General features: G+C 44.5%; 1 protein-coding gene and 24 non-coding genes across 25 annotated transcripts in view; 24 read left to right on the top strand and 1 right to left on the bottom strand.

The window, feature by feature from the left end:
• Positions 1 to 26,506, bottom strand: part of LOC139257944 (zinc finger protein 850-like) — a gene marked incomplete at its 5' end in the record, with an annotated part of 812,458 nt that overhangs the window by 387,163 nt on the left and 398,789 nt on the right. The window lies entirely within an intron of this gene.
• On the top strand, positions 311 to 383 carry trnaf-gaa (transfer RNA phenylalanine (anticodon GAA)). The gene has a single exon. It is a non-coding gene; the product is annotated as a tRNA-Phe (tRNA).
• Positions 1,301 to 1,372, top strand: trnae-uuc (transfer RNA glutamic acid (anticodon UUC)). The gene has a single exon. It is a non-coding gene; the product is annotated as a tRNA-Glu (tRNA).
• Positions 2,572 to 2,644, top strand: trnaf-gaa (transfer RNA phenylalanine (anticodon GAA)). Its single transcript has one exon. It is a non-coding gene; the product is annotated as a tRNA-Phe (tRNA).
• trnae-uuc (transfer RNA glutamic acid (anticodon UUC)) lies at positions 3,562 to 3,633 on the top strand. Its single transcript has one exon. It is a non-coding gene; the product is annotated as a tRNA-Glu (tRNA).
• On the top strand, positions 4,833 to 4,905 carry trnaf-gaa (transfer RNA phenylalanine (anticodon GAA)). Its single transcript has one exon. It is a non-coding gene; the product is annotated as a tRNA-Phe (tRNA).
• trnae-uuc (transfer RNA glutamic acid (anticodon UUC)) lies at positions 5,821 to 5,892 on the top strand. Its single transcript has one exon. It is a non-coding gene; the product is annotated as a tRNA-Glu (tRNA).
• trnaf-gaa (transfer RNA phenylalanine (anticodon GAA)) lies at positions 7,096 to 7,168 on the top strand. The gene has a single exon. It is a non-coding gene; the product is annotated as a tRNA-Phe (tRNA).
• trnae-uuc (transfer RNA glutamic acid (anticodon UUC)) lies at positions 8,084 to 8,155 on the top strand. The gene has a single exon. It is a non-coding gene; the product is annotated as a tRNA-Glu (tRNA).
• On the top strand, positions 9,350 to 9,422 carry trnaf-gaa (transfer RNA phenylalanine (anticodon GAA)). The gene has a single exon. It is a non-coding gene; the product is annotated as a tRNA-Phe (tRNA).
• On the top strand, positions 10,338 to 10,409 carry trnae-uuc (transfer RNA glutamic acid (anticodon UUC)). Its single transcript has one exon. It is a non-coding gene; the product is annotated as a tRNA-Glu (tRNA).
• trnaf-gaa (transfer RNA phenylalanine (anticodon GAA)) lies at positions 11,611 to 11,683 on the top strand. The gene has a single exon. It is a non-coding gene; the product is annotated as a tRNA-Phe (tRNA).
• On the top strand, positions 12,601 to 12,672 carry trnae-uuc (transfer RNA glutamic acid (anticodon UUC)). The gene has a single exon. It is a non-coding gene; the product is annotated as a tRNA-Glu (tRNA).
• Positions 13,872 to 13,944, top strand: trnaf-gaa (transfer RNA phenylalanine (anticodon GAA)). Its single transcript has one exon. It is a non-coding gene; the product is annotated as a tRNA-Phe (tRNA).
• trnae-uuc (transfer RNA glutamic acid (anticodon UUC)) lies at positions 14,860 to 14,931 on the top strand. The gene has a single exon. It is a non-coding gene; the product is annotated as a tRNA-Glu (tRNA).
• Positions 16,135 to 16,207, top strand: trnaf-gaa (transfer RNA phenylalanine (anticodon GAA)). Its single transcript has one exon. It is a non-coding gene; the product is annotated as a tRNA-Phe (tRNA).
• trnae-uuc (transfer RNA glutamic acid (anticodon UUC)) lies at positions 17,123 to 17,194 on the top strand. Its single transcript has one exon. It is a non-coding gene; the product is annotated as a tRNA-Glu (tRNA).
• On the top strand, positions 18,398 to 18,470 carry trnaf-gaa (transfer RNA phenylalanine (anticodon GAA)). Its single transcript has one exon. It is a non-coding gene; the product is annotated as a tRNA-Phe (tRNA).
• trnae-uuc (transfer RNA glutamic acid (anticodon UUC)) lies at positions 19,386 to 19,457 on the top strand. Its single transcript has one exon. It is a non-coding gene; the product is annotated as a tRNA-Glu (tRNA).
• On the top strand, positions 20,652 to 20,724 carry trnaf-gaa (transfer RNA phenylalanine (anticodon GAA)). The gene has a single exon. It is a non-coding gene; the product is annotated as a tRNA-Phe (tRNA).
• On the top strand, positions 21,640 to 21,711 carry trnae-uuc (transfer RNA glutamic acid (anticodon UUC)). The gene has a single exon. It is a non-coding gene; the product is annotated as a tRNA-Glu (tRNA).
• On the top strand, positions 22,914 to 22,986 carry trnaf-aaa (transfer RNA phenylalanine (anticodon AAA)). Its single transcript has one exon. It is a non-coding gene; the product is annotated as a tRNA-Phe (tRNA).
• On the top strand, positions 23,903 to 23,974 carry trnae-uuc (transfer RNA glutamic acid (anticodon UUC)). Its single transcript has one exon. It is a non-coding gene; the product is annotated as a tRNA-Glu (tRNA).
• Positions 25,169 to 25,241, top strand: trnaf-gaa (transfer RNA phenylalanine (anticodon GAA)). Its single transcript has one exon. It is a non-coding gene; the product is annotated as a tRNA-Phe (tRNA).
• On the top strand, positions 26,157 to 26,228 carry trnae-uuc (transfer RNA glutamic acid (anticodon UUC)). The gene has a single exon. It is a non-coding gene; the product is annotated as a tRNA-Glu (tRNA).

Here is a 26,506-nt window from a genome sequence, read left to right on the forward strand (position 1 = left end):
GTTCATGCGCGGCATCACCCTAACAAACCGAGCTGATCACAGCCCGGCGATCAGTCAATTCATTGCCAGTGCGGAAAAATGCAAATTTTCAACTTAGCAACGTGCACAATACCGGAATCAGAGAGTGCCTGGATCGTGGGCAATGATAAGTTAACATGAGCATAAAGATTTTCAATATCATTATACATTACATGAACACATCCGGAGCTCATTGCCCCGAAATGAGGACTGACTGTGCGGGGCAATTCCTTCCGGGGTTTAAGTTTTCTTTCAAAAAGGTGTGAGAAAGTTTTGCTTCGTTTTCTGTCGGGCCGAAATAGCTCAGTTGGGAGAGCGTTAGACTGAAGATCTAAAGGTCCCTGGTTCAATCCCGGGTTTCGGCAATATCTGGTGATTTTGCGTTTCCTTCATTTTAAGGGGAGAAGCTGGTTTGATATCGAGACAGTGCTTGAGGGATGGGCTGTTCAGCGGTTGCGTGATACTAATTTTCGACATGATTTTTTTTTAGATTCAGTGCTCTTTTTCTGTTACTTTCTATTTATACTCTGCCCAGTTTTCTATATGAAGAGTGAACAATGTTTTAGCGATGCGATGTGTTCAATTCTTATGCAGTAACTCTATCACCCAGTGTGTGCCGGATACAAAATCATCTCAGGCTGGGCTTTCACGCAGCCCTGGGGCATTTTGTTGCCGGTTAAATCGGTCGTTTTGGGCGTGGTATTAATAAAGCCAAGAGCGCGGGCCCGATCCCCATATGGGCCATCCCAATTTTTCATAATTTTTATTCGGTTAGTAGTAACTTTTACAATCAAATCTTCATAACGAAACAAATCCACACGGAATCCCAAGGGATGGCAATTATTTGGAATAACAGCCATTGCTTCTTTGCCGACGGTGTGCAGAGCACAACTTTCTGTTTATACGTGTTTCTTGCTTTGCTGATAACCGCTGAACTGGAGACCTGTTCCCGTCAATGGTTATAAGCAGAACAGACATTTAGAACGGTTCTGTCGCCCGGAGATGGGCAAAAGGCTGCAGTTCAGGACAAAGGCACCAAATGAAATGTTCACACGGTACCGAGAGTGAAAATTCCCGGAAAAAGGAGAGAATGAAATGGATTTCAGTGGAAGCCTAGGCGCACTTAACGCTGTGATTGCGCGGACATGTCTTTGGTGTTCTCCACAAAAACTGCCATTTGCTGCGAACAGATTTCCCTGGCGCGAATGTGATGAGAATTTCGAAACAGCAAGGAGGAAAGACTGGGTAGGTCTGCTTGCTGGTAGAGACATTTGCAGCAGCTTCCCTGGTGGTCTAGTGGTTAGGATTCGGCGCTTTCACCGCCGCGGCCCGGGTTCGATTCCCGGTCAGGGAACATTGTATTTGCGGTGCTTCGAAATGCAATGCTGTTCCTGAAGAAGCTTGCAGCTCTTCGCTGTTGTTGCCCCAACCATCAGCAGCGTGTCATGACACAACAGACACTTCTGTTTTAAAATCTGCACTAAATGACAAGATCTCGCTCAACAAGTGGAACTCCAATTGCTGATAGACAACGTAAATTTTGCCAATCATGGCTATCTTTAGTCTTCCAGGTACCTATTTGCGCCACAGCACTCGGGCTTATCATCAATCAATGCATTGCCACTGTGGAAATATTCAGCATTTTAAACTTTGCAACGTGTGGAAGACTGGAATCAGGGAATGCCTGGACCATGGGCACTGATAATTTATCCTTGAGCATTCATTTGGCCTGGGCTCCTTTATATTGAACATTGGCTCACTGCATATCAATGTTTAGCGTTCACAGGCGATTTCCAAGATCTGAATTTCCCGGCAGAGAATTCATGGAGTTTTTGATCTAACCGAGATTCACCATCACTAACGTTGATTCGCGACTCTTATCTCTCTTCATCATATCACTGCTAAGGACTGAACCTGCTTTAATTTCACTTTGGCTCGGGGTCAGTGCGGCTCAATAGGACTTCGGCCCGTCTCCCTTTCACAACCCATCAGTGCCGAGAACAGAAGAGGGAATTTTGCTGACATGTTATGTTCTGAAACAGTTATAAACTCTCCAGTATATTTCACTGTGTCTTCAGCACTGTGAGATCTAGCCTGGGGTGCAATCTTTGTATCTTTATGAACACTTCAGCAGAATATTAAATGAACATATGGAACTACAATTGCTGATTGACACTGTACGGTTTGCCAACATTTAAGTGCATTGTGAGAACAATCAAAATGATCATTATTCTTCCATGTACGTTCATGCGCGGCATCACCCTAACAAACCGAGCTGATCACAGCCCGGCGATCAGTCAATTCATTGCCAGTGCGGAAAATTGCAAATTTTCAACTTAGCAACGTGCACAATACCGGAATCAGAGAGTGCCTGGATCGTGGGCAATGATAAGTTAACATGAGCATAAAGATTTTCAATATCATTATACATTACATGAACACATCCGGAGCTCATTGCCCCGAAATGAGGACTGAGTGTGCGGGGCAATTCCTTCCGGGGTTTAAGTTTTCTTTCAAAAAGGTGTGAGAAAGTTTTGCTTCGTTTTCTGTCGGGCCGAAATAGCTCAGTTGGGAGAGCGTTAGACTGAAGATCTAAAGGTCCCTGGTTCAATCCCGGGTTTCGGCAATATCTGGTGATTTTGCGTTTCCTTCATTTTAAGGGGAGAAGCTGGTTTGATATCGAGACAGTGCTTGAGGGATGGGCTGTTCAGCGGTTGCGTGATACTAATTTTCGACATGATTTTTTTTTAGATTCAGTGCTCTTTTTCTGTTACTTTCTATTTATACTCTGCCCAGTTTTCTATATGAAGAGTGAACAATGTTTTAGCGATGCGATGTGTTCAATTCTTATGCAGTAACTCTATCACCCAGTGTGTGCCGGATACAAAATCATCTCAGGCTGGGCTTTCACGCAGCCCTGGGGCATTTTGTTGCCGGTTAAATCGGTCGTTTTGGGCGTGGTATTAATAAAGCCAAGAGCGCGGGCCCGATCCCCATATGGGCCATCCCAATTTTTCATAATTTTTATTCGGTTAGTAGTAACTTTTACAATCAAATCTTCATAACGAAACAAATCCACACGGAATCCCAAAGGATGGCAATTATTTGGAATAACAGCCATTGCTTCTTTGCCGACGGTGTGCAGAGCACAACTTTCTGTTTATACGTGTTTCTTGCTTTGCTGATAACCGCTGAACTGGAGACCTGTTCCCGTCAATGGTTATAAGCAGAACAGACATTTAGAACGGTTCTGTCGCCCGGAGATGGGCAAAAGGCTGCAGTTCAGGACAAAAGCACCAAATGAAATGTTCACACGGTACCGAGAGTGAAAATTCCCGGAAAAAGGAGAGAATGAAATGGATTTCAGTGGAAGCCTAGGCGCACTTAACGCTGTGATTGCGCGGACATGTCTTTGGTGTTCTCCACAAAAACTGCCATTTGCTGCGAACAGATTTCCCTGGCGCGAATGTGATGAGAATTTCGAAACAGCAAGGAGGAAAGACTGGGTAGGTCTGCTTGCTGGCAGAGACATTTGCAGCAGCTTCCCTGGTGGTCTAGTGGTTAGGATTCGGCGCTTTCACCGCCGCGGCCCGGGTTCGATTCTCGGTCAGGGAACATTGTATTTGCGGTGCTTCGAAATGCAATGCTGTTCCTGAAGAAGCTTGCAGCTCTTCGCTGTTGTTGCCCCAACCATCAGCAGCGTGTCATGACACAACAGACACTTCTGTTTTAAAATCTGCACTAAATGACAAGATCTCGCTCAACAAGTGGAACTCCAATTGCTGATAGACAACGTAAATTTTGCCAATCATGGCTATCTTTAGTCTTCCAGGTACCTATTTGCGCCACAGCACTCGGGCTTATCATCAATCAATGCATTGCCACTGTGGAAATATTCAGCATTTTAAACTTTGCAACGTGTGGAAGACTGGAATCAGGGAATGCCTGGACCATGGGCACTGATAATTTATCCTTGAGCATTCATTTGGCCTGGGCTCCTTTATATTGAACATTGGCTCACTGCATATCAATGTTTAGCGTTCACAGGCGATTTCCAAGATCTGAATTTCCCGGCAGAGAATTCATGGAGTTTTTGATCTAACCGAGATTCACCATCACTAACGTTGATTCGCGACTCTTATCTCTCTTCATCATATCACTGCTAAGGACTGAACCTGCTTTAATTTCACTTTGGCTCGGGGTCAGTGCGGCTCAATAGGACTTCGGCCCGTCTCCCTTTCACAACCCATCAGTGCCGAGAACAGAAGAGGGAATTTTGCTGACATGTTATGTTCTGAAACAGTTATAAACTCTCCAGTATATTTCACTGTGTCTTCAGCACTGTGAGATCTAGCCTGGTGTGCAATCTTTGTATCTTTATGAACACTTCAGCAGAATATTAAATGAACATATGGAACTACAATTGCTGATTGACACTGTACGGTTTGCCAACATTTAAGTGCATTGTGAGAACAATCAAAATGATCATTATTCTTCCATGTACGTTCATGCGCGGCATCACCCTAACAAACCGAGCTGATCACAGCCCGGCGATCAGTCAATTCATTGCCAGTGCGGAAAAATGCAAATTTTCAACTTAGCAACGTGCACAATACCGGATTCAGAGAGTGCCTGGATCGTGGGCAATGATAAGTTAACATGAGCATAAAGATTTTCAATATCATTATACATTACATGAACACATCCGGAGCTCATTGCCCCGAAATGAGGACTGAGTGTGCGGGGCAATTCCTTCCGGGGTTTAAGTTTTCTTTCAAAAAGGTGTGAGAAAGTTTTGCTTCGTTTTCTGTCGGGCCGAAATAGCTCAGTTGGGAGAGCGTTAGACTGAAGATCTAAAGGTCCCTGGTTCAATCCCGGGGTTCGGCAATATCTGGTGATTTTGCGTTTCCTTCATTTTAAGGGGAGAAGCTGGTTTGATATCGAGACAGTGCTTGAGGGATGGGCTGTTCAGTGGTTGCGTGATACTAATTTTCGACATGATTTTTTTTAGATTCAGCGCTCTTTTTCTGTTACTTTCTATTTATACTTTCCCAGTTTTGTATATGAAGAGTGAACAATGTTTTAGAGATGCGATGTGTTCAATTCTTATGCAGTAACTCTATCACCCAGTGTGTGCCGGATACAAAATCATCTCAGGCTGGGCTTTCACGCAGCCCTGGGGCATTTTGTTGCCGGTTAAATCGGTCGTTTAGGGCGTGGTATTAATAAAGCCAAGAGCGCGGGCCCGATCCCCATATGGGCCATCCCAATTTTTCATAATTTTTATTCGGTTAGTAGTAACTTTTACAATCAAATCTTCATAACGAAACAAATCCACACGGAATCCCAAAGGATGGCAATTATTTGGAATAACAGCCATTGCTTCTTTGGCGACGGTGTGCAGAGCACAACTTTCTGTTTATACGTGTTTCTTGCTTTGCTGATAACCGCTGAACTGGAGACCTGTTCCCGTCAATGGTTATAAGCAGAACAGACATTTAGAACGGTTCTGTCGCCCGGAGATGGGCAAAAGGCTGCAGTTCAGGACAAAAGCACCAAATGAAATGTTCACACGGTACCGAGAGTGAAAATTCCCGGAAAAAGGAGAGAATGAAATGGATTTCAGTGGAAGCCTAGGCGCACTTAACGCTGTGATTGCGCGGACATGTCTTTGGTGTTCTCCAGAAAAACTGCCATTTGCTGCGAACAGATTTCCCTGGCGCGAATGTGATGAGAATTTCGAAACAGCAAGGAGGAAAGACTGGGTTGGTCTGCTTGCTGGCACAGACATTTGCAGCAGCTTCCCTGGTGGTCTAGTGGTTAGGATTCGGCGCTTTCACCGCCGCGGCCCGGGTTCGATTCCCGGTCAGGGAACATTGTATTTGCGGTGCTTCGAAATGCAATGCTGTTCCTGAAGAAGCTTGCAGCTCACCTCGCTGTTGTTGCCCCAACCATCAGCAGCGTGTCATGATACAACAGACACTTCTGTTTTAAAATCTGCACTAAATGACAAGATCTCGCTCAACAAGTGGAACTCCAATTGCTGATAGACAACGTAAATTTTGCCAATCATGGCTATCTTTAGTCTTCCAGGTACCTATTTGCGCCACAGCACTCGGGCTTATCATCAATCAATGCATTGCCACTGTGGAAATATTCAGCATTTTAAACTTCGCAACGTGTGGAAGACTGGAATCAGGGAATGCCTGGACCATGGGCACTGATAATTTATCCTTGAGCATTCATTTGGCCTGGGCTCCTTCTATATTGAAAATTGGCTGACTGCATATCAATGTTTAGCGTTCACAGGCGATTTCCAAGATCTGAATTTCCCGGCAGAGAATTCATGGAGTTTTTGATCTAACCGAGATTCACCATCACTAACGTTGATTCGCGACTCTTATCTCTCTTCATCATATCACTGCTAAGGACTGAACCTGCTTTAATTTCACTTTGGCTCGGGGTCAGTGCGGCTCAATAGGACTTCGGCCCGTCTCCCTTTCACAACCCATCAGTGCCGAGAACAGAAGAGGGAATTTTGCTGACATGTTATGTTCTGAAACAGTTATAAACTCTCCAGTATATTTCACTGTGTCTTCAGCACTGTGAGATCTAGCCTGGTGTGCAATCTTTGTGTCTTTATGAACACTTCAGCAGAATATTAAATGAACATATGGAACTACAATTGCTGATTGACACTGTACGGTTTGCCAACATTTAAGTGCATTGTGAGAACATGCAAATTTGATCATTATTCTTCCATGTACGTTCATGCGCGGCATCACCATAACAAACCGAGCTGATCACAGCCCGGCGATCAGTCAATTCATTGCCAGTGCGGAAAAATGCAAATTTTCAACTTAGCAACGTGCACAATACCGGAATCAGAGAGAGCCTGGATCGTGGGCAATGATAAGTTAACATGAGCATAAAGATTTTCAATATCATTATACATTACATGAACACATCCGGAGCTCATTGCCCCGAAATGAGGACTGAGTGTGCGGGGCAATTCCTTCCGGGGTTTAAGTTTTCTTTCAAAAAGGTGTGAGAAAGTTTTGCTTCGTTTTCTGTCGGGCCGAAATAGCTCAGTTGGGAGAGCGTTAGACTGAAGATCTAAAGGTCCCTGGTTCAATCCCGGGTTTCGGCAATATCTGGTGATTTTGCGTTTCCTTCATTTTAAGGGGAGAAGCTGGTTTGATATCGAGACAGTGCTTGAGGGATGGGCTGTTCAGTGGTTGCGTGATACTAATTTTCGACATGATTTTTTTTAGATTCAGCGCTCTTTTTCTGTTACTTTCTATTTATACTTTCCCAGTTTTGTATATGAAGAGTGAACAATGTTTTAGCGATGCGATGTGTTCAATTCTTATGCAGTAACTCTATCACCCAGTGTGTGCCGGATACAAAATCATCTCAGGCTGGGCTTTCACGCAGCCCTGGGGCATTTTGTTGCCGGTTAAATCGGTCGTTTAGGGCGTGGTATTAATAAAGCCAAGAGCGCGGGCCCGATCCCCATATGGGCCATTTCAATTTTTCATAATTTTTATTCGGTTAGTAGTAACTTTTACAATCAAATCTTCATAACGAAACAAATCCACACGGAATCCCAAAGGATGGCAATTATTTGGAATAACAGCCATTGCTTCTTTGGCGACGGTGTGCAGAGCACAACTTTCTGTTTATACGTGTTTCTTGCTTTGCTGATAACCGCTGAACTGGAGACCTGTTCCCGTCAATGGTTATAAGCAGAACAGACATTTAGAACGGTTCTGTCGCCCGGAGATGGGCAAAAGGCTGCAGTTCAGGACAAAAGCACCAAATGAAATGTTCACACGGTACCGAGAGTGAAAATTCCCGGAAAAAGGAGAGAATGAAATGGATTTCAGTGGAAGCCTAGGCGCACTTAACGCTGTGATTGCGCGGACATGTCTTTGGTGTTCTCCAGAAAAACTGCCATTTGCTGCGAACAGATTTCCCTGGCGCGAATGTGATGAGAATTTCGAAACAGCAAGGAGGAAAGACTGGGAAGGTCTGCTTGCTGGCACAGACATTTGCAGCAGCTTCCCTGGTGGTCTAGTGGTTAGGATTCGGCGCTTTCACCGCCGCGGCCCGGGTTCGATTCCCGGTCAGGGAACATTGTATTTGCGATGCTTCGAAATGCAATGCTGTTCCTGAAGAAGCTTGCAGCTCACCTCGCTGCTGTTGCCCCAACCATCAGCAGCGTGTCATGATACAACATACACTTCTGTTTTAAAATCTGCACTAATCTCGCTCAACAAGTGGAACTCCAATTGCTGATAGACAACGTAAATTTTGCCAATCATGGCTATCTTTAGTCTTCCAGGTACCTATTTGCGCCACAGCACTCGGGCTTATCATCAATCAATGCATTGCCACTGTGGAAATATTCAGCATTTTAAACTTCGCAACGTGTGGAAGACTGGAATCAGGGAATGCCTGGACCATGGGCACTGATAATTTATCCTTGAGCATTCATTTGGCCTGGGCTCCTTCTATATTGAAAATTGGCTGACTGCATATCAATGTTTAGCGTTCACAGGCGATTTCCAAGATCTGAATTTCCCGGCAGAGAATTCATGGAGTTTTTGATCTAACCGAGATTCACTGTCACTAACGTTGATTCGCGACTCTTATCTCTCTTCATCATATCACTGCTAAGGACTGAACCTGCTTTAATTTCACTTTGGCTCGGGGTCAGTGCGGCTCAATAGGACTTCGGCCCGTCTCCCTTTCACAACCCATCAGTGCCGAGAACAGAAGAGGGAATTTTGCTGACATGTTATGTTCTGAAACAGTTATAAACTCTCCAGTATATTTCACTGTGTCTTCAGCACTGTGAGATCTAGCCTGGTGTGCAATCTTTGTGTCTTTATGAACACTTCAGCAGAATATTAAATGAACATATGGAACTACAATTGCTGATTGACACTGTACGGTTTGCCAACATTTAAGTGCATTGTGAGAACATGCAAATTTGATCATTATTCTTCCATGTACGTTCATGCGCGGCATCACCCTAACAAACCGAGCTGACCACAGCCCGGCGATCAGTCAATTCATTGCCAGTGCGGAAAAATGCAAATTTTCATCTTAGCAACGTGCACAATACCGGAATCAGAGAGTGCCTGGATCGTGGGCAATGATAAGTTAACATGAGCATAAAGATTTTCAATATCATTATACATTACATGAACACATCCGGAGCTCATTGCCCCGAAATGAGGACTGAGTGTGCGGGGCAATTCCTTCCGGGGTTTAAGTTTTCTTTCAAAAAGGTGTGAGAAAGTTTTGCTTCGTTTTCTGTCGGGCCGAAATAGCTCAGTTGGGAGAGCGTTAGACTGAAGATCTAAAGGTCCCTGGTTCAATCCCGGGTTTCGGCAATATCTGGTGATTTTGCGTTTCCTTCATTTTAAGGGGAGAAGCTGGTTTGATATCGAGACAGTGCTTGAGGGATGGGCTGTTCAGTGGTTGCGTGATACTAATTTTCGACATGATTTTTTTTAGATTCAGCGCTCTTTTTCTGTTACTTTCTATTTATACTTTCCCAGTTTTGTATATGAAGAGTGAACAATGTTTTAGCGATGCGATGTGTTCAATTCTTATGCAGTAACTCTATCACCCAGTGTGTGCCGGATACATAATCATCTCAGGCTGGGCTTTCACGCAGCCCTGGGGCATTTTGTTGCCGGTTAAATCGGTCGTTTAGGGCGTGGTATTAATAAAGCCAAGAGCGCGGGCCCGATCCCCATATGGGCCATCCCAATTTTTCATAATTTTTATTCGGTTAGTAGTAACTTTTACAATCAAATCTTCATAACGAAACAAATCCACACGGAATCCCAAAGGATGGCAATTATTTGGAATAACAGCCATTGCTTCTTTGGCGACGGTGTGCAGAGCACAACTTTCTGTTTATACGTGTTTCTTGCTTTGTTGATAACCGCTGAACTGGAGACCTGTTCCCGTCAATGGTTATAAGCAGAACAGACATTTAGAACGGTTCTGTCGCCCGGAGATGGGCAAAAGGCTGCAGTTCAGGACAAAAGCACCAAATGAAATGTTCACACGGTACCGAGAGTGATAATTCCCGGAAAAAGGAGAGAATGAAATGGATTTCAGTGGACGCCTAGGCGCACTTAACGCTGTGATTGCGCGGACATGTCTTTGGTGTTCTCCACAAAAACTGCCATTTGCTGCGAACAGATTTCCCTGGCGCGAATGTGATGAGAATTTCGAAACAGCAAGGAGGAAAGACTGGGTAGGTCTGCTTGCTGGCACAGACATTTGCAGCAGCTTCCCTGGTGGTCTAGTGGTTAGGATTCGGCGCTTTCACCGCCGCGGCCCGGGTTCGATTCTCGGTCAGGGAACATTGTATTTGCGGTGCTTCGAAATGCAATGCTGTTCCTGAAGAAGCTTGCAGCTCACCTCGCTGTTGTTGCCCCAACCATCAGCAGCGTGTCATGACACAACAGACACTTCTGTTTTAAAATCTGCACTAAATGACAAGATCTCGCTCAACAAGTGGAACTCCAATTGCTGATAGACAACGTAAATTTTGCCAATCATGGCTATCTTTAGTCTTCCAGGTACCTATTTGCGCCACAGCACTCGGGCTTATCATCAATCAATGCATTGCCACTGTGGAAATATTCAGCATTTTAAACTTCGCAACGTGTGGAAGACTGGAATCAGGGAATGCCTGGACCATGGGCACTGATAATTTATCCTTGAGCATTCATTTGGCCTGGGCTCCTTTATATTGAACATTGGCTCACTGCATATCAATGTTTAGCGTTCACAGGCGATTTCCAAGATCTGAATTTCCCGGCAGAGAATTCATGGAGTTTTTGATCTAACCGAGATTCACCATCACTAACGTTGATTCGCGACTCTTATCTCTCTTCATCATATCACTGCTAAGGACTGAACCTGCTTTAATTTCACTTTGGCTCGGGGTCAGTGCGGCTCAATAGGACTTCGGCCCGTCTCCCTTTCACAACCCATCAGTGCCGAGAACAGAAGAGGGAATTTTGCTGACATGTTATGTTCTGAAACAGTTATAAACTCTCCAGTATATTTCACTGTGTCTTCAGCACTGTGAGATCTAGCCTGGGGTGCAATCTTTGTATCTTTATGAACACTTCAGCAGAATATTAAATGAACATATGGAACTACAATTGCTGATTGACACTGTACGGTTTGCCAACATTTAAGTGCATTGTGAGAACAATCAAAATGATCATTATTCTTCCATGTACGTTCATGCGCGGCATCACCCTAACAAACCGAGCTGATCACAGCCCGGCGATCAGTCAATTCATTGCCAGTGCGGAAAAATGCAAATTTTCAACTTAGCAACGTGCACAATACCGGAATCAGAGAGTGCCTGGATCGTGGGCAATGATAAGTTAACATGAGCATAAAGATTTTCAATATCATTATACATTACATGAACACATCCGGAGCTCATTGCCCCGAAATGAGGACTGAGTGTGCGGGGCAATTCCTTCCGGGGTTTAAGTTTTCTTTCAAAAAGGTGTGAGAAAGTTTTGCTTCGTTTTCTGTCGGGCCGAAATAGCTCAGTTGGGAGAGCGTTAGACTGAAGATCTAAAGGTCCCTGGTTCAATCCCGGGTTTCGGCAATATCTGGTGATTTTGCGTTTCCTTCATTTTAAGGGGAGAAGCTGGTTTGATATCGAGACAGTGCTTGAGGGATGGGCTGTTCAGCGGTTGCGTGATACTAATTTTCGACATGATTTTTTTTTAGATTCAGTGCTCTTTTTCTGTTACTTTCTATTTATACTCTGCCCAGTTTTCTATATGAAGAGTGAACAATGTTTTAGCGATGCGATGTGTTCAATTCTTATGCAGTAACTCTATCACCCAGTGTGTGCCGGATACAAAATCATCTCAGGCTGGGCTTTCACGCAGCCCTGGGGCATTTTGTTGCCGGTTAAATCGGTCGTTTTGGGCGTGGTATTAATAAAGCCAAGAGCGCGGGCCCGATCCCCATATGGGCCATCCCAATTTTTCATAATTTTTATTCGGTTAGTAGTAACTTTTACAATCAAATCTTCATAACGAAACAAATCCACACGGAATCCCAAGGGATGGCAATTATTTGGAATAACAGCCATTGCTTCTTTGCCGACGGTGTGCAGAGCACAACTTTCTGTTTATACGTGTTTCTTGCTTTGCTGATAACCGCTGAACTGGAGACCTGTTCCCGTCAATGGTTATAAGCAGAACAGACATTTAGAACGGTTCTGTCGCCCGGAGATGGGCAAAAGGCTGCAGTTCAGGACAAAGGCACCAAATGAAATGTTCACACGGTACCGAGAGTGAAAATTCCCGGAAAAAGGAGAGAATGAAATGGATTTCAGTGGAAGCCTAGGCGCACTTAACGCTGTGATTGCGCGGACATGTCTTTGGTGTTCTCCACAAAAACTGCCATTTGCTGCGAACAGATTTCCCTGGCGCGAATGTGATGAGAATTTCGAAACAGCAAGGAGGAAAGACTGGGTAGGTCTGCTTGCTGGTAGAGACATTTGCAGCAGCTTCCCTGGTGGTCTAGTGGTTAGGATTCGGCGCTTTCACCGCCGCGGCCCGGGTTCGATTCCCGGTCAGGGAACATTGTATTTGCGGTGCTTCGAAATGCAATGCTGTTCCTGAAGAAGCTTGCAGCTCTTCGCTGTTGTTGCCCCAACCATCAGCAGCGTGTCATGACACAACAGACACTTCTGTTTTAAAATCTGCACTAAATGACAAGATCTCGCTCAACAAGTGGAACTCCAATTGCTGATAGACAACGTAAATTTTGCCAATCATGGCTATCTTTAGTCTTCCAGGTACCTATTTGCGCCACAGCACTCGGGCTTATCATCAATCAATGCATTGCCACTGTGGAAATATTCAGCATTTTAAACTTTGCAACGTGTGGAAGACTGGAATCAGGGAATGCCTGGACCATGGGCACTGATAATTTATCCTTGAGCATTCATTTGGCCTGGGCTCCTTTATATTGAACATTGGCTCACTGCATATCAATGTTTAGCGTTCACAGGCGATTTCCAAGATCTGAATTTCCCGGCAGAGAATTCATGGAGTTTTTGATCTAACCGAGATTCACCATCACTAACGTTGATTCGCGACTCTTATCTCTCTTCATCATATCACTGCTAAGGACTGAACCTGCTTTAATTTCACTTTGGCTCGGGGTCAGTGCGGCTCAATAGGACTTCGGCCCGTCTCCCTTTCACAACCCATCAGTGCCGAGAACAGAAGAGGGAATTTTGCTGACATGTTATGTTCTGAAACAGTTATAAACTCTCCAGTATATTTCACTGTGTCTTCAGCACTGTGAGATCTAGCCTGGTGTGCAATCTTTGTATCTTTATGAACACTTCAGCAGAATATTAAATGAACATATGGAACTACAATTGCTGATTGACACTGTACGGTTTGCCAACATTTAAGTGCATTGTGAGAACAATCAAAATGATCATTATTCTTCCATGTACGTTCATGCGCGGCATCACCCTAACAAACCGAGCTGATCACAGCCCGGCGATCAGTCAATTCATTGCCAGTGCGGAAAAATGCAAATTTTCAACTTAGCAACGTGCACAATACCGGATTCAGAGAGTGCCTGGATCGTGGGCAATGATAAGTTAACATGAGCATAAAGATTTTCAATATCATTATACATTACATGAACACATCCGGAGCTCATTGCCCCGAAATGAGGACTGAGTGTGCGGGGCAATTCCTTCCGGGGTTTAAGTTTTCTTTCAAAAAGGTGTGAGAAAGTTTTGCTTCGTTTTCTGTCGGGCCGAAATAGCTCAGTTGGGAGAGCGTTAGACTGAAGATCTAAAGGTCCCTGGTTCAATCCCGGGGTTCGGCAATATCTGGTGATTTTGCGTTTCCTTCATTTTAAGGGGAGAAGCTGGTTTGATATCGAGACAGTGCTTGAGGGATGGGCTGTTCAGTGGTTGCGTGATACTAATTTTCGACATGATTTTTTTTAGATTCAGCGCTCTTTTTCTGTTACTTTCTATTTATACTTTCCCAGTTTTGTATATGAAGAGTGAACAATGTTTTAGAGATGCGATGTGTTCAATTCTTATGCAGTAACTCTATCACCCAGTGTGTGCCGGATACAAAATCATCTCAGGCTGGGCTTTCACGCAGCCCTGGGGCATTTTGTTGCCGGTTAAATCGGTCGTTTAGGGCGTGGTATTAATAAAGCCAAGAGCGCGGGCCCGATCCCCATATGGGCCATCCCAATTTTTCATAATTTTTATTCGGTTAGTAGTAACTTTTACAATCAAATCTTCATAACGAAACAAATCCACACGGAATCCCAAAGGATGGCAATTATTTGGAATAACAGCCATTGCTTCTTTGGCGACGGTGTGCAGAGCACAACTTTCTGTTTATACGTGTTTCTTGCTTTGCTGATAACCGCTGAACTGGAGACCTGTTCCCGTCAATGGTTATAAGCAGAACAGACATTTAGAACGGTTCTGTCGCCCGGAGATGGGCAAAAGGCTGCAGTTCAGGACAAAAGCACCAAATGAAATGTTCACACGGTACCGAGAGTGAAAATTCCCGGAAAAAGGAGAGAATGAAATGGATTTCAGTGGAAGCCTAGGCGCACTTAACGCTGTGATTGCGCGGACATGTCTTTGGTGTTCTCCAGAAAAACTGCCATTTGCTGCGAACAGATTTCCCTGGCGCGAATGTGATGAGAATTTCGAAACAGCAAGGAGGAAAGACTGGGTTGGTCTGCTTGCTGGCACAGACATTTGCAGCAGCTTCCCTGGTGGTCTAGTGGTTAGGATTCGGCGCTTTCACCGCCGCGGCCCGGGTTCGATTCCCGGTCAGGGAACATTGTATTTGCGGTGCTTCGAAATGCAATGCTGTTCCTGAAGAAGCTTGCAGCTCACCTCGCTGTTGTTGCCCCAACCATCAGCAGCGTGTCATGATACAACAGACACTTCTGTTTTAAAATCTGCACTAAATGACAAGATCTCGCTCAACAAGTGGAACTCCAATTGCTGATAGACAACGTAAATTTTGCCAATCATGGCTATCTTTAGTCTTCCAGGTACCTATTTGCGCCACAGCACTCGGGCTTATCATCAATCAATGCATTGCCACTGTGGAAATATTCAGCATTTTAAACTTCGCAACGTGTGGAAGACTGGAATCAGGGAATGCCTGGACCATGGGCACTGATAATTTATCCTTGAGCATTCATTTGGCCTGGGCTCCTTCTATATTGAAAATTGGCTGACTGCATATCAATGTTTAGCGTTCACAGGCGATTTCCAAGATCTGAATTTCCCGGCAGAGAATTCATGGAGTTTTTGATCTAACCGAGATTCACCATCACTAACGTTGATTCGCGACTCTTATCTCTCTTCATCATATCACTGCTAAGGACTGAACCTGCTTTAATTTCACTTTGGCTCGGGGTCAGTGCGGCTCAATAGGACTTCGGCCCGTCTCCCTTTCACAACCCATCAGTGCCGAGAACAGAAGAGGGAATTTTGCTGACATGTTATGTTCTGAAACAGTTATAAACTCTCCAGTATATTTCACTGTGTCTTCAGCACTGTGAGATCTAGCCTGGTGTGCAATCTTTGTGTCTTTATGAACACTTCAGCAGAATATTAAATGAACATATGGAACTACAATTGCTGATTGACACTGTACGGTTTGCCAACATTTAAGTGCATTGTGAGAACATGCAAATTTGATCATTATTCTTCCATGTACGTTCATGCGCGGCATCACCATAACAAACCGAGCTGATCACAGCCCGGCGATCAGTCAATTCATTGCCAGTGCGGAAAAATGCAAATTTTCAACTTAGCAACGTGCACAATACCGGAATCAGAGAGAGCCTGGATCGTGGGCAATGATAAGTTAACATGAGCATAAAGATTTTCAATATCATTATACATTACATGAACACATCCGGAGCTCATTGCCCCGAAATGAGGACTGAGTGTGCGGGGCAATTCCTTCCGGGGTTTAAGTTTTCTTTCAAAAAGGTGTGAGAAAGTTTTGCTTCGTTTTCTGTCGGGCCGAAATAGCTCAGTTGGGAGAGCGTTAGACTGAAGATCTAAAGGTCCCTGGTTCAATCCCGGGGTTCGGCAATATCTGGTGATTTTGCGTTTCCTTCATTTTAAGGGGAGAAGCTGGTTTGATATCGAGACAGTGCTTGAGGGATGGGCTGTTCAGTGGTTGCGTGATACTAATTTTCGACATGATTTTTTTTAGATTCAGCGCTCTTTTTCTGTTACTTTCTATTTATACTTTCCCAGTTTTGTATATGAAGAGTGAACAATGTTTTAGAGATGCGATGTGTTCAATTCTTATGCAGTAACTCTATCACCCAGTGTGTGCCGGATACAAAATCATCTCAGGCTGGGCTTTCACGCAGCCCTGGGGCATTTTGTTGCCGGTTAAATCGGTCGTTTAGGGCGTGGTATTAATAAAGCCAAGAGCGCGGGCCCGATCCCCATATGGGCCATCCCAATTTTTCATAATTTTTATTCGGTTAGTAGTAACTTTTACAATCAAATCTTCATAACGAAACAAATCCACACGGAATCCCAAAGGATGGCAATTATTTGGAATAACAGCCATTGCTTCTTTGGCGACGGTGTGCAGAGCACAACTTTCTGTTTATACGTGTTTCTTGCTTTGCTGATAACCGCTGAACTGGAGACCTGTTCCCGTCAATGGTTATAAGCAGAACAGACATTTAGAACGGTTCTGTCGCCCGGAGATGGGCAAAAGGCTGCAGTTCAGGACAAAAGCACCAAATGAAATGTTCACACGGTACCGAGAGTGAAAATTCCCGGAAAAAGGAGAGAATGAAATGGATTTCAGTGGAAGCCTAGGCGCACTTAACGCTGTGATTGCGCGGACATGTCTTTGGTGTTCTCCAGAAAAACTGCCATTTGCTGCGAACAGATTTCCCTGGCGCGAATGTGATGAGAATTTCGAAACAGCAAGGAGGAAAGACTGGGTTGGTCTGCTTGCTGGCACAGACATTTGCAGCAGCTTCCCTGGTGGTCTAGTGGTTAGGATTCGGCGCTTTCACCGCCGCGGCCCGGGTTCGATTCCCGGTCAGGGAACATTGTATTTGCGGTGCTTCGAAATGCAATGCTGTTCCTGAAGAAGCTTGCAGCTCACCTCGCTGTTGTTGCCCCAACCATCAGCAGCGTGTCATGATACAACAGACACTTCTGTTTTAAAATCTGCACTAAATGACAAGATCTCGCTCAACAAGTGGAACTCCAATTGCTGATAGACAACGTAAATTTTGCCAATCATGGCTATCTTTAGTCTTCCAGGTACCTATTTGCGCCACAGCACTCGGGCTTATCATCAATCAATGCATTGCCACTGTGGAAATATTCAGCATTTTAAACTTCGCAACGTGTGGAAGACTGGAATCAGGGAATGCCTGGACCATGGGCACTGATAATTTATCCTTGAGCATTCATTTGGCCTGGGCTCCTTCTATATTGAAAATTGGCTGACTGCATATCAATGTTTAGCGTTCACAGGCGATTTCCAAGATCTGAATTTCCCGGCAGAGAATTCATGGAGTTTTTGATCTAACCGAGATTCACCATCACTAACGTTGATTCGCGACTCTTATCTCTCTTCATCATATCACTGCTAAGGACTGAACCTGCTTTAATTTCACTTTGGCTCGGGGTCAGTGCGGCTCAATAGGACTTCGGCCCGTCTCCCTTTCACAACCCATCAGTGCCGAGAACAGAAGAGGGAATTTTGCTGACATGTTATGTTCTGAAACAGTTATAAACTCTCCAGTATATTTCACTGTGTCTTCAGCACTGTGAGATCTAGCCTGGTGTGCAATCTTTGTGTCTTTATGAACACTTCAGCAGAATATTAAATGAACATATGGAACTACAATTGCTGATTGACACTGTACGGTTTGCCAACATTTAAGTGCATTGTGAGAACATGCAAATTTGATCATTATTCTTCCATGTACGTTCATGCGCGGCATCACCATAACAAACCGAGCTGATCACAGCCCGGCGATCAGTCAATTCATTGCCAGTGCGGAAAAATGCAAATTTTCAACTTAGCAACGTGCACAATACCGGAATCAGAGAGAGCCTGGATCGTGGGCAATGATAAGTTAACATGAGCATAAAGATTTTCAATATCATTATACATTACATGAACACATCCGGAGCTCATTGCCCCGAAATGAGGACTGAGTGTGCGGGGCAATTCCTTCCGGGGTTTAAGTTTTCTTTCAAAAAGGTGTGAGAAAGTTTTGCTTCGTTTTCTGTCGGGCCGAAATAGCTCAGTTGGGAGAGCGTTAGACTGAAGATCTAAAGGTCCCTGGTTCAATCCCGGGTTTCGGCAATATCTGGTGATTTTGCGTTTCCTTCATTTTAAGGGGAGAAGCTGGTTTGATATCGAGACAGTGCTTGAGGGATGGGCTGTTCAGTGGTTGCGTGATACTAATTTTCGACATGATTTTTTTTAGATTCAGCGCTCTTTTTCTGTTACTTTCTATTTATACTTTCCCAGTTTTGTATATGAAGAGTGAACAATGTTTTAGCGATGCGATGTGTTCAATTCTTATGCAGTAACTCTATCACCCAGTGTGTGCCGGATACAAAATCATCTCAGGCTGGGCTTTCACGCAGCCCTGGGGCATTTTGTTGCCGGTTAAATCGGTCGTTTAGGGCGTGGTATTAATAAAGCCAAGAGCGCGGGCCCGATCCCCATATGGGCCATTTCAATTTTTCATAATTTTTATTCGGTTAGTAGTAACTTTTACAATCAAATCTTCATAACGAAACAAATCCACACGGAATCCCAAAGGATGGCAATTATTTGGAATAACAGCCATTGCTTCTTTGGCGACGGTGTGCAGAGCACAACTTTCTGTTTATACGTGTTTCTTGCTTTGCTGATAACCGCTGAACTGGAGACCTGTTCCCGTCAATGGTTATAAGCAGAACAGACATTTAGAACGGTTCTGTCGCCCGGAGATGGGCAAAAGGCTGCAGTTCAGGACAAAAGCACCAAATGAAATGTTCACACGGTACCGAGAGTGAAAATTCCCGGAAAAAGGAGAGAATGAAATGGATTTCAGTGGAAGCCTAGGCGCACTTAACGCTGTGATTGCGCGGACATGTCTTTGGTGTTCTCCACAAAAACTGCCATTTGCTGCGAACAGATTTCCCTGGCGCGAATGTGATGAGAATTTCGAAACAGCAAGGAGGAAAGACTGGGAAGGTCTGCTTGCTGGCACAGACATTTGCAGCAGCTTCCCTGGTGGTCTAGTGGTTAGGATTCGGCGCTTTCACCGCCGCGGCCCGGGTTCGATTCCCGGTCAGGGAACATTGTATTTGCGATGCTTCGAAATGCAATGCTGTTCCTGAAGAAGCTTGCAGCTCACCTCGCTGCTGTTGCCCCAACCATCAGCAGCGTGTCATGATACAACATACACTTCTGTTTTAAAATCTGCACTAATCTCGCTCAACAAGTGGAACTCCAATTGCTGATAGACAACGTAAATTTTGCCAATCATGGCTATCTTTAGTCTTCCAGGTACCTATTTGCGCCACAGCACTCGGGCTTATCATCAATCAATGCATTGCCACTGTGGAAATATTCAGCATTTTAAACTTCGCAACGTGTGGAAGACTGGAATCAGGGAATGCCTGGACCATGGGCACTGATAATTTATCCTTGAGCATTCATTTGGCCTGGGCTCCTTCTATATTGAAAATTGGCTGACTGCATATCAATGTTTAGCGTTCACAGGCGATTTCCAAGATCTGAATTTCCCGGCAGAGAATTCATGGAGTTTTTGATCTAACCGAGATTCACTGTCACTAACGTTGATTCGCGACTCTTATCTCTCTTCATCATATCACTGCTAAGGACTGAACCTGCTTTAATTTCACTTTGGCTCGGGGTCAGTGCGGCTCAATAGGACTTCGGCCCGTCTCCCTTTCACAACCCATCAGTGCCGAGAACAGAAGAGGGAATTTTGCTGACATGTTATGTTCTGAAACAGTTATAAACTCTCCAGTATATTTCACTGTGTCTTCAGCACTGTGAGATCTAGCCTGGTGTGCAATCTTTGTGTCTTTATGAACACTTCAGCAGAATATTAAATGAACATATGGAACTACAATTGCTGATTGACACTGTACGGTTTGCCAACATTTAAGTGCATTGTGAGAACATGCAAATTTGATCATTATTCTTCCATGTACGTTCATGCGCGGCATCACCCTAACAAACCGAGCTGACCACAGCCCGGCGATCAGTCAATTCATTGCCAGTGCGGAAAAATGCAAATTTTCATCTTAGCAACGTGCACAATACCGGAATCAGAGAGTGCCTGGATCGTGGGCAATGATAAGTTAACATGAGCATAAAGATTTTCAATATCATTATACATTACATGAACACATCCGGAGCTCATTGCCCCGAAATGAGGACTGAGTGTGCGGGGCAATTCCTTCCGGGGTTTAAGTTTTCTTTCAAAAAGGTGTGAGAAAGTTTTGCTTCGTTTTCTGTCGGGCCGAAATAGCTCAGTTGGGAGAGCGTTAGACTGAAGATCTAAAGGTCCCTGGTTCAATCCCGGGTTTCGGCAATATCTGGTGATTTTGCGTTTCCTTCATTTTAAGGGGAGAAGCTGGTTTGATATCGAGACAGTGCTTGAGGGATGGGCTGTTCAGTGGTTGCGTGATACTAATTTTCGACATGATTTTTTTTAGATTCAGCGCTCTTTTTCTGTTACTTTCTATTTATACTTTCCCAGTTTTGTATATGAAGAGTGAACAATGTTTTAGCGATGCGATGTGTTCAATTCTTATGCAGTAACTCTATCACCCAGTGTGTGCCGGATACATAATCATCTCAGGCTGGGCTTTCACGCAGCCCTGGGGCATTTTGTTGCCGGTTAAATCGGTCGTTTAGGGCGTGGTATTAATAAAGCCAAGAGCGCGGGCCCGATCCCCATATGGGCCATCCCAATTTTTCATAATTTTTATTCGGTTAGTAGTAACTTTTACAATCAAATCTTCATAACGAAACAAATCCACACGGAATCCCAAAGGATGGCAATTATTTGGAATAACAGCCATTGCTTCTTTGGCGACGGTGTGCAGAGCACAACTTTCTGTTTATACGTGTTTCTTGCTTTGCTGATAACCGCTGAACTGGAGACCTGTTCCCGTCAATGGTTATAAGCAGAACAGACATTTAGAACGGTTCTGTCGCCCGGAGATGGGCAAAAGGCTGCAGTTCAGGACAAAAGCACCAAATGAAATGTTCACACGGTACCGAGAGTGAAAATTCCCGGAAAAAGGAGAGAATGAAATGGATTTCAGTGGAAGCCTAGGCGCACTTAACGCTGTGATTGCGCGGACATGTCTTTGGTGTTCTCCAGAAAAACTGCCATTTGCTGCGAACAGATTTCCCTGGCGCGAATGTGATGAGAATTTCGAAACAGCAAGGAGGAAAGACTGGGAAGGTCTGCTTGCTGGCACAGACATTTGCAGCAGCTTCCCTGGTGGTCTAGTGGTTAGGATTCGGCGCTTTCACCGCCGCGGCCCGGGTTCGATTCCCGGTCAGGGAACATTGTATTTGCGATGCTTCGAAATGCAATGCTGTTCCTGAAGAAGCTTGCAGCTCACCTCGCTGTTGTTGCCCCAACCATCAGCAGCGTGTCATGATACAACATACACTTCTGTTTTAAAATCTGCACTAAATGACAAGATCTCGCTCAACAAGTGGAACTCCAATTGCTGATAGACAACGTAAATTTTGCCAATCATGGCTATCTTTAGTCTTCCAGGTACCTATTTGCGCCACAGCACTCGGGCTTATCATCAATCAATGCATTGCCACTGTGGAAATATTCAGCATTTTAAACTTCGCAACGTGTGGAAGACTGGAATCAGGGAATGCCTGGACCATGGGCATTGATAATTTATCCTTGAGCATTCATTTGGCCTGGGCTCCTTCTATATTGAACATTGGCTGACTGCATATCAATGTTTAGCATTCACAGGCGATTTCCAAGATCTGAATTTCCCGGCAGAGAATTCATGGAGTTTTTGATCTAACCGAGATTCACCATCACTAACGTTGATTCGCGACTCTTATCTCTCTTCATCATATCACTGCTAAGGACTGAACCTGCTTTAATTTCACTTTGGCTCGGGGTCAGTGCGGCTCAATAGGACTTCGGCCCGTCTCCCTTTCACAACCCATCAGTGCCGAGAACAGAAGAGGGAATTTTGCTGACATGTTATGTTCTGAAACAGTTATAAACTCTCCAGTATATTTCACTGTGTCTTCAGCACTGTGAGATCTAGCCTGGTGTGCAATCTTTGTGTCTTTATGAACACTTCAGCAGAATATTAAATGAACATATGGAACTACAATTGCTGATTGACACTGTACGGTTTGCCAACATTTAAGTGCAGTGGGAGAACAATCAAAATGATCATTATTCTTCCATGTACGTTCATGCGCGGCATCACCCTAACAAACCGAGCTGATCACAGCCCGGCGATCAGTCAATTCATTGCCAGTGCGGAAAAATGCAAATTTTCATCTTAGCAACGTGCACAATACCGGAATCAGAGAGTGCCTGGATCGTGGGCAATGATAAGTTAACATGAGCATAAAGATTTTCAATATCATTATATATTACATGAACACATCCGGAGCTCATTGCCCCGAAATGAGGACTGAGTGTGCGGGGCAATTCCTTCCGGGGTTTAAGTTTTCTTTCAAAAAGGTGTGAGAAAGTTTTGCTTCGTTTTCTGTCGGGCCGAAATAGCTCAGTTGGGAGAGCGTTAGACTAAAGATCTAGTGGTCCCTGGTTCAATCCCGGGTTTCGGCAATAATCTGGTGATTTTGCGTTTCCTTCATTTTAAGGGGAGAAGCTGGTTTGATATCGAGACAGTGCTTGAGGGATGGGCTGTTCAGTGGTTGCGTGATACTAATTTTCGACATGATTTTTTTTAGATTCAGCGCTCTTTTTCTGTTACTTTCTATTTATACTTTCCCAGTTTTGTATATGAAGAGTGAACAATGTTTTAGCGATGCGATGTGTTCAATTCTTATGCAGTAACTCTATCACCCAGTGTGTTCCGGATACAAAATCATCTCAGGCTGGGCTTTCACGCAGCCCTGGGGCATTTTGTTGCCGGTTAAATCGGTCGTTTAGGGCGTGGTATTAATAAAGCCAAGAGCGCGGGCCCGATCCCCATATGGGCCATCCCAATTTTTCATAATTTTAATTCGGTTAGTAGTAACTTTTACAATCAAATCTTCATAACGAAACAAATCCACACGGAATCCCAAGGGATGGCAATTATTTGGAATAATAGCCATTGCTTCTTTGCCGACGGTGTGCAGAGCACAACTTTCTGTTTATACGTGTTTCTTGCTTTGCTGATAACCGCTGAACTGGAGACCTGTTCCCGTCAATGGTTATAAGCAGAACAGACATTTAGAACGGTTCTATCGCCCGGAGATGGGCAAAAGGCTGCAGTTCAGGACAAAAGCACCAAATGAAATGTTCACACGGTACCGAGAGTGAAAATTCCCGGAAAAAGGAGAGAATGAAATGGATTTCAGTGGAAGCCTAGGCGCACTTAACGCTGTGATTGCGCGGACATGTCTTTGGTGTTCTCCACAAAAACTGCCATTTGCTGCGAACAGATTTCCCTGGCGCGAATGTGATGAGAATTTCGAAACAGCAAGGAGGAAAGACTGGGTAGGTCTGCTTGCTGGCACAGACATTTGCAGCAGCTTCCCTGGTGGTCTAGTGGTTAGGATTCGGCGCTTTCACCGCCGCGGCCCGGGTTCGATTCCCGGTCAGGGAACATTGTATTTGCGATGCTTCGAAATGCAATGCTGTTCCTGAAGAAGCTTGCAGCTCACCTCGCTGCTGTTGCCCCAACCATCAGCAGCGTGTCATGATACAACATACACTTCTGTTTTAAAATCTGCACTAATCTCGCTCAACAAGTGGAACTCCAATTGCTGATAGACAACGTAAATTTTGCCAATCATGGCTATCTTTAGTCTTCCAGGTACCTATTTGCGCCACAGCACTCGGGCTTATCATCAATCAATTCATTGCCACTGTGGAAATATTCAGCATTTTAAACTTCGCAACGTGTGGAAGACTGGAATCAGGGAATGCCTGGACCATGGGCACTGATAATTTATCCTTGAGCATTCATTTGGCCTGGGCTCCTTCTATATTGAAAATTGGCTGACTGCATATCAATGTTTAGCGTTCACAGGCGATTTCCAAGATCTGAATTTCCCGGCAGAGAATTCATGGAGTTTTTGATCTAACCGAGATTCACCATCACTAACGTTGATTCGCGACTCTTATCTCTCTTCATCATATCACTGCTAAGGACTGAACCTGCTTTAATTTCACTTTGGCTCGGGGTCAGTGCGGCTCAATAGGACTTCGGCCCGTCTCCCTTTCACAACCCATCAGTGCCGAGAACAGAAGAGGGAATTTTGCTGACATGTTATGTTCTGAAACAGTTATAAACTCTCCAGTATATTTCACTGTGTCTTCAGCACTGTGAGATCTAGCCTGGTGTGCAATCTTTGTGTCTTTATGAACACTTCAGCAGAATATTAAATGAACATATGGAACTACAATTGCTGATTGACACTGTACGGTTTGCCAACATTTAAGTGCATTGTGAGAACATGCAAATTTGATCATTATTCTTCCATGTACGTTCATGCGCGGCATCACCCTAACAAACCGAGCTGACCACAGCCCGGCGATCAGTCAATTCATTGCCAGTGCGGAAAAATGCAAATTTTCATCTTAGCAACGTGCACAATACCGGAATCAGAGAGTGCCTGGATCGTGGGCAATGATAAGTTAACATGAGCATAAAGATTTTCAATATCATTATACATTACATGAACACATCCGGAGCTCATTGCCCCGAAATGAGGACTGAGTGTGCGGGGCAATTCCTTCCGGGGTTTAAGTTTTCTTTCAAAAAGGTGTGAGAAAGTTTTGCTTCGTTTTCTGTCGGGCCGAAATAGCTCAGTTGGGAGAGCGTTAGACTGAAGATCTAAAGGTCCCTGGTTCAATCCCGGGTTTCGGCAATATCTGGTGATTTTGCGTTTCCTTCATTTTAAGGGGAGAAGCTGGTTTGATATCGAGACAGTGCTTGAGGGATGGGCTGTTCAGTGGTTGCGTGATACTAATTTTCGACATGATTTTTTTTAGATTCAGCGCTCTTTTTCTGTTACTTTCTATTTATACTTTCCCAGTTTTGTATATGAAGAGTGAACAATGTTTTAGCGATGCGATGTGTTCAATTCTTATGCAGTAACTCTATCACCCAGTGTGTGCCGGATACATAATCATCTCAGGCTGGGCTTTCACGCAGCCCTGGGGCATTTTGTTGCCGGTTAAATCGGTCGTTTAGGGCGTGGTATTAATAAAGCCAAGAGCGCGGGCCCGATCCCCATATGGGCCATCCCAATTTTTCATAATTTTTATTCGGTTAGTAGTAACTTTTACAATCAAATCTTCATAACGAAACAAATCCACACGGAATCCCAAAGGATGGCAATTATTTGGAATAACAGCCATTGCTTCTTTGGCGACGGTGTGCAGAGCACAACTTTCTGTTTATACGTGTTTCTTGCTTTGCTGATAACCGCTGAACTGGAGACCTGTTCCCGTCAATGGTTATAAGCAGAACAGACATTTAGAACGGTTCTGTCGCCCGGAGATGGGCAAAAGGCTGCAGTTCAGGACAAAAGCACCAAATGAAATGTTCACACGGTACCGAGAGTGAAAATTCCCGGAAAAAGGAGAGAATGAAATGGATTTCAGTGGAAGCCTAGGCGCACTTAACGCTGTGATTGCGCGGACATGTCTTTGGTGTTCTCCAGAAAAACTGCCATTTGCTGCGAACAGATTTCCCTGGCGCGAATGTGATGAGAATTTCGAAACAGCAAGGAGGAAAGACTGGGAAGGTCTGCTTGCTGGCACAGACATTTGCAGCAGCTTCCCTGGTGGTCTAGTGGTTAGGATTCGGCGCTTTCACCGCCGCGGCCCGGGTTCGATTCCCGGTCAGGGAACATTGTATTTGCGATGCTTCGAAATGCAATGCTGTTCCTGAAGAAGCTTGCAGCTCACCTCGCTGTTGTTGCCCCAACCATCAGCAGCGTGTCATGATACAACATACACTTCTGTTTTAAAATCTGCACTAAATGACAAGATCTCGCTCAACAAGTGGAACTCCAATTGCTGATAGACAACGTAAATTTTGCCAATCATGGCTATCTTTAGTCTTCCAGGTACCTATTTGCGCCACAGCACTCGGGCTTATCATCAATCAATGCATTGCCACTGTGGA

This window comes from Pristiophorus japonicus, unplaced genomic scaffold (assembly GCF_044704955.1).
Source record: "Pristiophorus japonicus isolate sPriJap1 unplaced genomic scaffold, sPriJap1.hap1 HAP1_SCAFFOLD_94, whole genome shotgun sequence".
Classification (NCBI taxonomy): Eukaryota; Metazoa; Chordata; class Chondrichthyes; family Pristiophoridae; genus Pristiophorus; species Pristiophorus japonicus.